At 36.5% G+C, this 12,018-nt stretch overlaps 1 long non-coding RNA gene across 1 annotated transcript in view; it reads right to left on the bottom strand.

Annotated features, from left to right (window-relative positions):
* LOC137074113 (uncharacterized) overlaps nucleotides 1-11,538 on the bottom strand; it is a 221,937-nt gene extending 210,399 nt beyond the window's left edge. The window contains exons 1-2 of the long non-coding RNA XR_010904920.1: nucleotides 11,272-11,538; nucleotides 10,310-10,428 (exon numbers count right to left, since the gene is read on the bottom strand). This is a non-coding gene — a long non-coding RNA (uncharacterized lncRNA). The remainder of the gene's footprint in view (nucleotides 1-10,309; nucleotides 10,429-11,271) is intronic.
* Nucleotides 11,539-12,018: the final 480 nt, after the last annotated feature.

Raw genomic sequence — 12,018 nt, 5'->3', positions numbered from 1 at the left:
TAACATTCTTTTTTTTTTTTTTTTTACCAAAAAAAAAGTAATTTCACACTTTTAGCATAAATTTAACAAAAATCACAAAATATAGGCTTTTGGGGGAAAAAAATACACCTCTACCTACATGTTTTCAAAACTCCAAAAAGTGCATACAATTCCATGCAGTTTCCAGGTGAAATTAACAATAATGGCAGTAAAACGCCAATAACATCTAATCTTTATTTACTTACAGGGGCAGTACAGATTCATCTTTAAGTGTTACTCACTGTACATTTCATTTTGAAAGTGCAATTAAATGTGCAAAACCTGGAAGAAACAACACAATATTATTTTGTAGAAATGTTGCCACATGCATGTTTTTCTAATGAGACAATAAAATACAATAATCTGTTCACTCCCCTTATGTTGTAACACATAAGTAAGTTTTTTCCCCCCTGTGATGTAGTAAATGGTCAAATAATTTGTGCTACACCAATGTGTTTATGATTATGATAATTAATTAAAATATGATAACAAATAACAGTTTGCAGCAGACTAAAGTAAATGCAGCTAAAATGAATGGAAGCCGATGAGACCAGAAGCCTCGACGCAATCAAGTTACAGTCAAGTAGAATATGTAAATATGGGGCTCCAACCCTTATCAGTGATATCATGCATGAGAGATTGTAGTAGTTGGTGAAATTGTGGTGCTAGAAACAGTATTATTTTGGGCAGTCTAGCACTACAGCTTTCTCTTTATTTTGCCTTTCGGTGCCCACTGAGATTTTTTCTTTTTATCTTTCTGAATGTCTGTCATTTTGAAAGATTAAATCTGATGGGCTATAGCAGCTCTACAGCGGGTTTGCTTGAAGGCTGAAGATTTACATTCAGTAAACATCCCAGCAAGCAATTTTGAGTTTAAAAGACATCTAATGGCTGTCCAAACACAGCCCTGACGTCTAGGCTGAAACAAGGCAAAATTTGGACTGTCAGTGAAAATGTAATAGATGTCTAACCACAGTCCAAGAATAAACTAGTCGTCTAGAACATGGACATGTCAGAGAAATGTAACCAAACACCTTGTAATCACTGCTGACTTTGCACATGATAGAATATCCAACGCTATCTGGCAACCAATTCAATAAGCCACCTCGTACAAATACGTACGACCTGACTCGCATGAATTTGTACGATTTGTCTATACTGGAGTTATGGGTAGGTTTGAGGAGCAGGGTTAGGGGTAGGTCATTCGTATGAAATTATATGAATTGACAAAATCATCAAGTTAGCCTGACAAGCCAGATCACATCAAGATGTTTGGTCAGGGAACTCACCATTGGCACGGCTCAATCTGAGGGGCGGGATAAACTCCTTCTGCACGGAATTGGATAGCGCTACAACCAACCAGAGCAAAGTAAGGTGGAGCTGATAGATTAAACTTTAGCCGTATCCAGTCGGCAAACCTCCGAACATATCTTCCTTTCTTAAGAATGATTTCAGTGTTATTTTCTCCGAAAAAAGCTTAACTCCAAGTCTTCCAGAGTCACGGCCAAAGCCGAATCAAAAGGCCGCCGTTCGCCAGCTTCTTTGTTTACAAGTAGCGCGCAACTCTGCCGTCATTATGTTAAGCCCCGCCCACCGAATCTATACACAATGTGATTGGCCTGACCAGAGTTTGGTTTTTCCAGCACAGAAGTCTATTGAGAGTTGTACACTCGTGGCAAATTATATTTGCTGTCGCTAGGGTGCGTCTAGATTTCTAGGCTACAAATACGTATGATTTAGCGTGGAATATCAACATCTCGCAAGTTATTTTGGCTAGAAGTGGATTAATCATACCCAGACTATATCGGGTCAATATTTAACCGAGACGTTGAAATGGTGGCTTTTAATTGCTTGCTGGGATCTGACAAAAAATAAATAAAAATATCTTAAGTGGAGCTACCAGTATAAAATATTAGTTTTTCATTACAGGAAGCAGTTGACTTGGCAAAGGCTAGTCATAGCCAAATTGTACCAGATTTTATTGACTTACAAGTCCTGCCCATTGCTTGCAAATGTTGCTGGTCAAAGAAAAAAAAACAAAAAAAAAACAATGTTTATAGAAAAACATTTACAATACGAGTGCACTAATATGCAATAATTAATGCTTAAATAATGCACAGATAATCATGAGGTAATGTATTACTAATGGTGCACTAACCCATTTATTAATGATTACTGCATCAGCAACTAATGAAGATTCTACATGATTAATAGATTAAGTAATCATTAAATTGTTATTAGTTAAATATGTCATAATGTATTAATTCCTTAATAACATATTATATTAACGAATAATTTAAATTAACGTGTTGATTACCTCAACGGGTCAAAGCAATGCATTTCAACTTCCAGTAGTCTGCTTAAATTAATCATAAGCTAATGATTTCTAAAGGTATCATTATGTTATGACTTTACTTGTTGGGGCACATGACTATTACCTAATTGATTAAGTAATATGTAATTATGGTTGTGGGTTTTTAATTAATTTTGAATGAGTTAATAGTCATGTGACCCAACAATTAAAGTCATCATAACATAATGACACCTTTGTAAATCATTAGCTAATGATTAATCTAAGCAGACTACTAAAAGTTGAAATACATGACTTTGACCCGTTGTGGTAATTAACACATTAATTTACATTATTAGTTAAAAATTAAAATAATATGTTATTAAGGAATGAATACATTGACACATTTAACTAATAACAAATCTATTAATCATGTAGAATCTTCATTAGTTGCTGATGCAGTAATCATTAATAAATAACCATAAGTAATACATTAACTCATGATTATCTGTGCATTAATTAAAGGGATAGTTCATTTTAAAATAAAAATTCTGTCATCCTTTACTCACCCTCAAGTTGTTTCAAACCTGTATGAATTTCTTTCTTCAGCTGATCACAAGGGAAGATATTTTAAAGCTACACTGTGTGATATTTTCCCTCATCTAGCGGTGAAAAGGTATATGACCATCCAGTGAATAATAGTTTCTGTTCCTCTCAATTCTGATTTCGTTTTAACTCCTACGGTGGCCGATTTTGTCCAAGATTAACATGACAATCCCCCTCTTCACATTCGACACAGTGCCATCGAGCGTTAAAACGCGAAAGGCAAAGCTTGAATTTATGGGTATGTCCCTCTTTGGCTAATGTACTTTCAAGATGGAGGGGCAACATGGCGACCGGCATTCGAACCCCTCACCCGTATGTATTTTCAATGGCATATTATAAACTTACCAGAATAATTTATTACTTGAAAGAAATAAATATACATTAATGAGCACATATATTTTTGAAAGAACTACGTGTTTTAGCTAAGAATAAACTAAAAAAGTTACACAGTGTAGCTTTAAAGAATGTCAGTAACCAAACTGGAGCCATTGACTTCCATAGTATTTTTTTTTTTCCTACTATGGAAGTCAATGGCTCCAGTTAACTGTTTGGTTACTGACATTCTTCAAAATATCTTCCCTTGTGTTCAGCTGAAGAAAGAAATTCATACAGGTTTGAAACAACTTGAGGGTGAGTAAAGGATGACAGAATTTTCATTTTAAAGTGAACTATCCCTTTAAGCATGAATGAATGCATATTAGTGCACTCGTATTGTAAAGTATTACCAAAACATCTTATAATTGTCTCAACATAGTAAGCTAATTTGTGTGTAAGGAAGCATATGAATTATTTTGGCTTAACATACGTTACATGTTGTAGTTCTGTGCTCTGTTTAGTTTTCAGTTTCCATGTTTTACTGGTTCATGTTATACTGATTTCATTAGAGCACCAGTTATGAGTTTGGCTGACTAGTTTGTCTATTTAAACCTTGTGTTTCTTCTGTTGATTATGCAATCTTGTCATTATGTTATTGTTGTTCTGTTTGAAGTTCCTGTTATCCTGAAAAGTGCAACCTTCGCTGACAATATGATAAAACGTTCAAAAATGTAAACACTGTCACTTCACCTTTAGATATTTCCCTGTAAAACACTAGACAACACCATAGACATAGTTAAGAGTCTCGGTTGTTAAACAGATTATGAAATTTCAGGATTATGAAATTTAGATACTTACGAATATACAAAGTAAAAAAAATAAATCAGGTCTCCAATTGAAAATTATAGTAAATGATCACATCTACATTTTTAGTTGTCCAAATTAAATTTTTGTGAATTAAAATGCATCAATTCATAGAAATTAAATTTGGCCAATTGAAAAGTTTAGATGTGATCAGTCACTAGAAAATGTTTAGGTGGAGACATGCATTTTTTTTTTTTTTTTTTTACAGTATTCATAATTTAAAAAAAAACAAAAAGTACTACATTCAAGACACTAAAATAGTTACAAATAGTACATTTGACACAATAGCAACACAGTGAAAACACCTCACCATAAATATATAAATAAATAGATCCATTTTATATATTAGTTCAGGTGATTAAACGGTCATCAGCCTTTAATAACGGAGGAATGAAATATGAATAATTCATTGGGTATTTTGCAAGTCTGTGCACAAATAACAAAATCATTATTAACGCCAGTCAGTCTGCAAGGTTAATGAAAGCACTGAGCACATACATATGTAAGTTATGGAGATGAAATTAAGCAAAGTGATTGTCTGACAGCTCGCTTAACGCTGGATAAAAAGACTATTAGCTCTATGGTCAATGAAAACGCCATCAAAAACACCCACAAAAAAACTGTGAGATAAAAGCTTTCTCGATGGCTCGTTCTTTGACTGATGGACTGATGTTGAATTTTCTAATGGGTGCCAAACACGAGAGATGCAGCCACCTATAATTTTGTCAATTTATTTTAATGCACATGCTATTTTAATGCTCTTTATGAGTTGAACCTTTCAGAAACTGCTTTTTGTGACCCGAGTCCGCTTCAGTTAAATGTTTCGCTTGAAAACACGGTTATACTTGTGAAGATGGAGGGCTCTGCAAAAAAGCCTGTTGACTATTTAAAAACAGGAGGGAGATGCGAAAGGATATAATAGATAGAGGATATGAACTGAGTGTAATTACCGTTGTCTGAGACAGATATAGTTCTAGCTCATTTCCTTAATGGAGCATCTTCACAATGGCAGCTCATGTCTCCCACAGACCAGAACTCTGTTATCTAAATAAGAGCCTTACTGCTATTTGTCTCTCTACATCCCTCTCTGTTGTTTTCTTTCACTGTCTGCCAAAAGAACCCCTTGCTTCCCACTGCTACGCTGCCTTTTAGACATTTAGACCCAAAATTAAACTCATATATGTCTCTCTATTCAAGTCTTAAACACTGTGCCTGTTCCTGCCACCGCCCCTTTATTGACCCCTAACTCGCCCTGCCAACGAGATAGATAATGCCACTCGGCAGACAGCTGCTGCGACTCTAACATTAAAGGAATGTTCCGGGTTCAATACAAGTTAAGCGCTATTGACAAGCATGTGAGGCATATGTCGATGAGCACCGAAAATACCCTTACGAATACGTTTATTCAAATGTGCTATTTTTACACTTCTTTTAAACTAAAAATAAGAAAGTATACTTTCAGTCTACTTTTTATATACTTCTCAGAAATATACTTTATGTACTTCTCAAAAATATACTTAAAATAGAGTATAATTAAGTATATTTGGCCTGTACTTTTACTGTATCTTTTGATCAAGATATACTTAACCCTTAAATGAATACCTCAGGCCATTAGCGATCCGGGACTTCATTCCCTGCCCTCCTCCTCATTCATTTTTTTAAGTTAGACAACGTTCTATCAACCTTCTTACTTAGTATTTCTCAATTCATCTATTATAAACAATATAACAAGAAAACAATAATACAATTATAAATGCCTGTTCTTCCACTAGTTTTTTTGTAAAAACTGTATAGGATCGCTAACGACCCAAGGTATGTAATAGGGGTTGAACGACTTGCAATTTTTTAAAGGGATCCCCTGGTGTTGAGACTTGTATGGCTTAATATAACATAAATGATGTCTCTTACTGAATTATGTAGTAGAAAACCCATGAAAGATCTACGTTATTTAAAAAATCGATTTTATATTTGGACCATGGGCGGCGCCATTTTGTTTGTGTTCTAGGTTGATGACGTAGATTGGTTGAACTCCTCAATCAGCTGGCATTACCCGTAGCTATTTTTACCACAACGCAACTCGAAAATTGTTTCAGAGTTAAACAAAACCAATGAATTGCTTTGTAATTGTACTTAAAACACACTCAAACATACATGTGCACACAAACTCACCTACACAAACAGATCGGCGGCCGGGCAAACACACCTGACAGACTGTTGTCTCAATCGAGATGTTGGGCTGCTCAGTCTCCATGACAGGGGCTGAATCCGAAATCGACCCCCTATACCCTGAAATAGGGCATTATTTGAAGGGACAGCCATTTGTAGTGTTGTCCGACATCATAGTGGACATGTTCGAGTGCAGTCATTCAGTCTCACGTTGCACCGCAGTGTACAGCCGATTTACACACAACAGCTGTCCGACTTCACGCACCCAAACATACATGTGGACACAAACTCTCTCGCTCACACAGACTCACACATACCCCAACAGATCGGCACGAACACACACACACACACACACACACACACACATATGAGGCGCGAACAGATCGGCGCGAACACACACGCACTGCGTGCGCGCATACATCACTATTCCCTGTGTTGATATCATAGATAGACTGTTGATATGCAGTAGATTAACTGTAATGCCTAATGTATCCAGCAGAGGGAAATATCTAGGTAGGATGATGGGATAAGTTAACGTGAGGAAGAGAGGCAGGATGTTTTGGTGATGATGCATGGGATTGGTTTGTGCATTAAAGTTTGAGCACGCTCAGTGAATTAACCTCAATCTTTAAACTTTCACTTTTAAGACACAAATTACTTTCGCTACTTTTGTTCACTAATACAACTTGAAGGAGTGAATGAAGACGATCGAGTGCGTGAAGTCGGACAGCTGTTGTGTGTAAATCGGCTGTACACTCGTTATTGCGGTGAACGTGAGACTGAATGACTGCACTCGAACATGTCCCTATGGTGTCGGACAACACTACAAATGGCCGTCCCTTCAAATAATGCCCTATTTCAAGGTATAGGGGGTCGATTTCGGATTCAGCCCCTGTCGTGGAGACTGAGCAGCCCAACATCTCGATTGAGACAGCGCAGTCTGTCAGGTGTGTGTGCCCGGCCGCCGATCTGTTTGTGTAGGTGAGTTTGTGTGCACATGTATGTTTGAGTGTGTTTTAAGTACAATTACAAAGCAATTCATTGGTTTTGTTTAACTCTGAAACAATTTTCGAGTTGCGTTGTGGTAAAAATAGCTACGGGTAACGCCAGCTGATTGAGGAGTTCAACCAATCTACGTCATCAACCTAGAACACAAACAAAATGGCGCCGCCCATGGTCCAAATATAAAATCGATTTTTTAAAATAACGTAGATCTTTCATGGGTTTTCTACTACATCATTCAGTAAGAGACATCATTTATGTTATATTAAGCCATACAAGTCTCAACACAAGGGGATCCCTTTAAATCGACATTTATGTTACGTCGAGTCGACTAGTTGGCGATTAATAGACAAATAAGCCTGAACCTTGAGCTGAGACGCAAACACGGATTTTCTTGAGCACAGAACAGCTATGGCATATGACACAGCACTGCCCGTAAGGTTATTGGTCCTACAAAACAGCTTCTGTTTCAGTTCTTTTGTCTTATGGTCGTTATATTTCTCACAGATTTCTGCTCGTTCTGAATAAGATACAGATACAGTAGCACAATAAAGATTACAGGTATATTAATGCATTAGTGAGTGATTGCATGTGAATTAATTCTACCTGCAGCGTCTCTCTACTAATAGTGAAGCTGTGAGTTTTAATTATCAAGAAATATATGCTAGAACTTATCAGTTTCTAAGCTATTTTATTAATAAAACACAGAACAGTGTTGATACATTTCTGCAGTACTGAATGGTTTTGTGTGAGGCGCACGATCTCCGTGTGACATGCGATCAGCTATGTGTGTGCGATCGGCTGTGTGTGTGCGTTACAATGCAGCACTCATTAGTTTAGCGTGATCGTTAACTTACGTGTACAATAAGCGTGCATTCTCCCGATCAATTTTGAGCATCCAGATGGTATAATCAAACATGTCTCGTGGAGAGCTCTCGGAGTATGCATTTATTTGTCATTTTTAACTGTTGAAAACAGAGCCTGAGTGTCAGGAAATTGCTTATCCTGTTGCGCCCTCTATAGGCCAGCGACTAGCCGACGTCAAGCTTAAAGCGTCATGGCAGAGCATTAAAGTCAAATAGTCGGTGCAACCCCTAGTGCGTAAGATTGTACGTGTATAATTTTTTTTGCACAACAATAAATAAATCTATAATGACGAAATAAGTGCAATTCACCTTTATTCCAATGTCTGATAGGTAATGTTGAAGTGACGTTTCACTCGTAGTTACCTCAGACAGAAAACAAAACTATATATAATCTAATAATTATAATCTGCAAAAGTTGAAATGGCTCAGCGGTTTACTGCAGAGCAAGTACTGAACACATTTTTGATAAATGTGCATTGCTGAGTCATTAATACATCACCAAAGACAAACAATTATGATACCGATGTATTTTTCCACAATTCCGATGTTTAAGTGATTATAGTTTGCTAACATTAGCTTATTGTAAGTCACCCAATACAACTAACAAGGTGATAAGCCTATGCGTGAACTGATATTAGGCTAATGTAGATTTACTGCTGTGTTGGGTTTCAATGTTATATGGAAGAATTTCGAAGAAACAAGATGTTTTAATAATTATATTCCATGTGGTGAACCTATGATAAGCAGCGCACGTACGTCACTCTGTTTTATGTCGGATAGCCAAAATATCTCCAAACCACTGAAGTTAAGCAAACTTTCTTGTCAACGATATCTGTGTTTTCGAGCTGCTGTTATCGTTTTATCAAGGAAAATTATTTCGCGATATTTATTGTTATTGTTTTTTAATCACCCAGCCCTATGCAAAATAAAATACATGCATCCATGCATATGGAATTTTTCCGTCCTCTAGAGGGCACCTATTCAAAACAAAGGTGTAGTTTGATGATGCCAAGTTTGAGCACAGAATCTTGGGACATGTGGCTTTCACCTCACAGCCGGTAGAAAAGAATTGGGATAGGACTCATGCTTATGGATGCGGTTATTAGCGTTAGTGTAGTATGAAGCAGAGCAGGACAAAGTGTTGACGGAGCTGAGCAAGGCTGCTGGAGCGTTTGTTAGCGGAACTTTTTTATGATGGGACACAGTCGCTGGCACCATTTCCGCTTTTCCATCATAAGTATGAGGTAAGGCAGTTCCGTTTATCATATTAGATACATATACGTGTGTTTAAAAACATGTTATGATTGATGTTACTCTGTGCGTTCGCTCGGCGCTGCTGTGACATGTTCACACTGCTAAGAGTAAAGCGTTTCTGCCAAAAAAAAACTATAACCAAGGGTAATACAGATATGACGCAATTGACAGGCGACTCCCTCAGACGTCCTGGCTCATTGGTTAAAATAGCAATTTTCTCACAATTTACAAATAGTTGGAAACATTTGGGATATTGTAAGAACTCATCTGAAGAAAACATTTAACCCTGGCCTGGTGGTTTTTGGATATTTTACTGCAAAAATACTACATAGTGCACCTTTAAGTCATACAGTCTTAGCAAATTATTGGTATGGTTTGGGTATATTTTGACACCCAGAATGATAGCTAGGTCTACTGAAGTGACACCATGCTTGGGTTAAAAACAACAATGGTTAAAAACAACTAAGGGAACATTGCTTTCAGAAAACCAGCAGGAGGAGCATTTAGGGAAGAGTAAAGGGAGGCATGTGGGCAGAAATGAATGTAAAAAGAAAGCTTGAGACTAAGAAAAGAATGAGAAACAGAGGGTTACTAAGGGAGTCCAGTGTCTTGCAGAGTATTCACTAAGGTAAGCTACAATACACTCAAACTTTCATTTTAGAGTTGTTTAACTCACGTGTAGCTCTCAGAGAACAGAACAGCTTCTTCAGGTTACACAACAAATAAACCAGGTGCCAAGACTTAATAAAAATAGCAAGTTTTGTTTTTCAGATTACCTATGCAGTGATATTTTTATATGAATCTTTGTACTTCATAAAAATGTCTATTTCTTATAATGTCCAAAACAAGACAACATTACACAGAATAGCAAAGGGGATCTGCCACATAAAACACAATACAAATAAATAAAACAATAGCTCAGACTTACCGATGTTTATGTGTTGTCCTCCCAAAATGATGTCACTTCCTGGATGATAATCTCTTCTTCTTTTCTATTTATTGGAGGTTGGCAGACCAGCTTTTGGTGCATTTCCACCACCACCTGAACTGGAGTTTGAAGCACTTATAGGTAATTAATATTTGATTAAGAAAAAAAGAAAGAAAAAAAAACCCAACAACAATAAAAACAAAAACATATTCTTAACTCAATTCCTATGTCTTAAAGATTTCATAGCAATTCATACACATTTTAGCCAGAAGATTTTCAATTGACAATCTAATATGATTTCTTAATTTTTTTTTGTCCAATTTTCAAACATAAACATGATAGGTACATGAAAATGTACAGCACACAGTAGGAGTGTCCCAGCTAACAAGCACAGATCTAATAGCTAATTTGATGTTGCTTTTAAATATGCTCTTTATTCACTGCAATCTTCACTCTACATTTTTATAGTTCTATAACTGTTCATTCATTCATTTCATTGTATATGTTTGCAAATCCTTTTACTCTGGGCTGCTTTGCAAACGAGCGTCAGTCCAACGCTGCACAAAAACTGATTCTGAAAGATGGGTTTATAACTGTTCGTGATCCAGCTTCATAGCCAAAACAAATATCGTATGATGTCATACTTTATATTTTGTGAATGTTTGCAAATCTCCTTTCTGAATGTGCTTGTTAACATGTCTAATGTGGCAAAAGTTAACATTGTCTCTGACTGTATTCAGAGTGACATGTTGATATTTTTTAACCCAAAACTATCACCGTCTGTATAATTCACAAACACACATTTTGTACAATACAGTCAGTTGATTGACTTTTTAAACTGTGCATTTTATGTAAAGATAACACTAATACTATAATGCTAAGATTGGTATGTTTATTTGCAACGTCATAAATTAAAGTTGACTGTAGCTATTATTTATAACAGTAATTAAACAAAAGGATACCTGTTCTATCTCCATGCTGCATATTCTCCAGCCTTGTAGGCAGCCACAGTTCCCACATCTATTATCAACTAACCATTCAGAAATGTTGAATTCTAAAAGTCAGTGTCTGATTCCGGTTCGAACATTAACGGCTGAACACAGGTATTGACCATTTCTGACATTGGCTGCGTGAGGTTCTTCAGTTTTGTTGTTGTCGGAGTATCCGGAACATGCGCGTGATGTAAAGGCACTGCCCTCTTCTGGAAAGGAGTGAAGACTGTAGGGATGGGCGTGTCGATATTTCGATCCTATGTGGGCACTGAGCATCGAAAAGTATCGATAGCCTAGGCCTACTCAAATAAAAATCTTGATACTAATGTGTGTGTGTGTGTGTGTGTGTGTTTTTTTACCAGTAGTTTTGTTTATGTAAAAAGCTTATTTTATGCACAATGCGAATAAACTTTGCTACCGAATAATTGTGCAGTATATTTTCCAGCTCCTTTGAACCATGATCTGAAAGCACGCAAATGCTGCGAGACAGAACCTATCAATCACAGAGAGAGCGATCGTTCAACGATGACGCTTTATTCACACAGAGCTGTTTCCAAAAAAATATAAGAAAAGATTTTTTAACATTTTTTAAACACGCAGCCCAGAATAATGCTCATCAGAAGACAGAAACACATAATATGTTTGAGTTATTTCACAATAAACAAATAGTAGCCTACATTAACTTTTAAATATATAATGTTAAAAGTTTATATTGAT

The sequence above is a fragment of the Pseudorasbora parva genome, chromosome 4 (assembly GCF_024679245.1).
Source record: "Pseudorasbora parva isolate DD20220531a chromosome 4, ASM2467924v1, whole genome shotgun sequence".
In the NCBI taxonomy this organism is placed as follows: domain Eukaryota; kingdom Metazoa; phylum Chordata; class Actinopteri; order Cypriniformes; family Gobionidae; genus Pseudorasbora; species Pseudorasbora parva.
The sequence above is the reverse complement of the archived record's forward strand: the minus strand, read 5'-3'. Positions and strand labels throughout refer to the sequence as shown.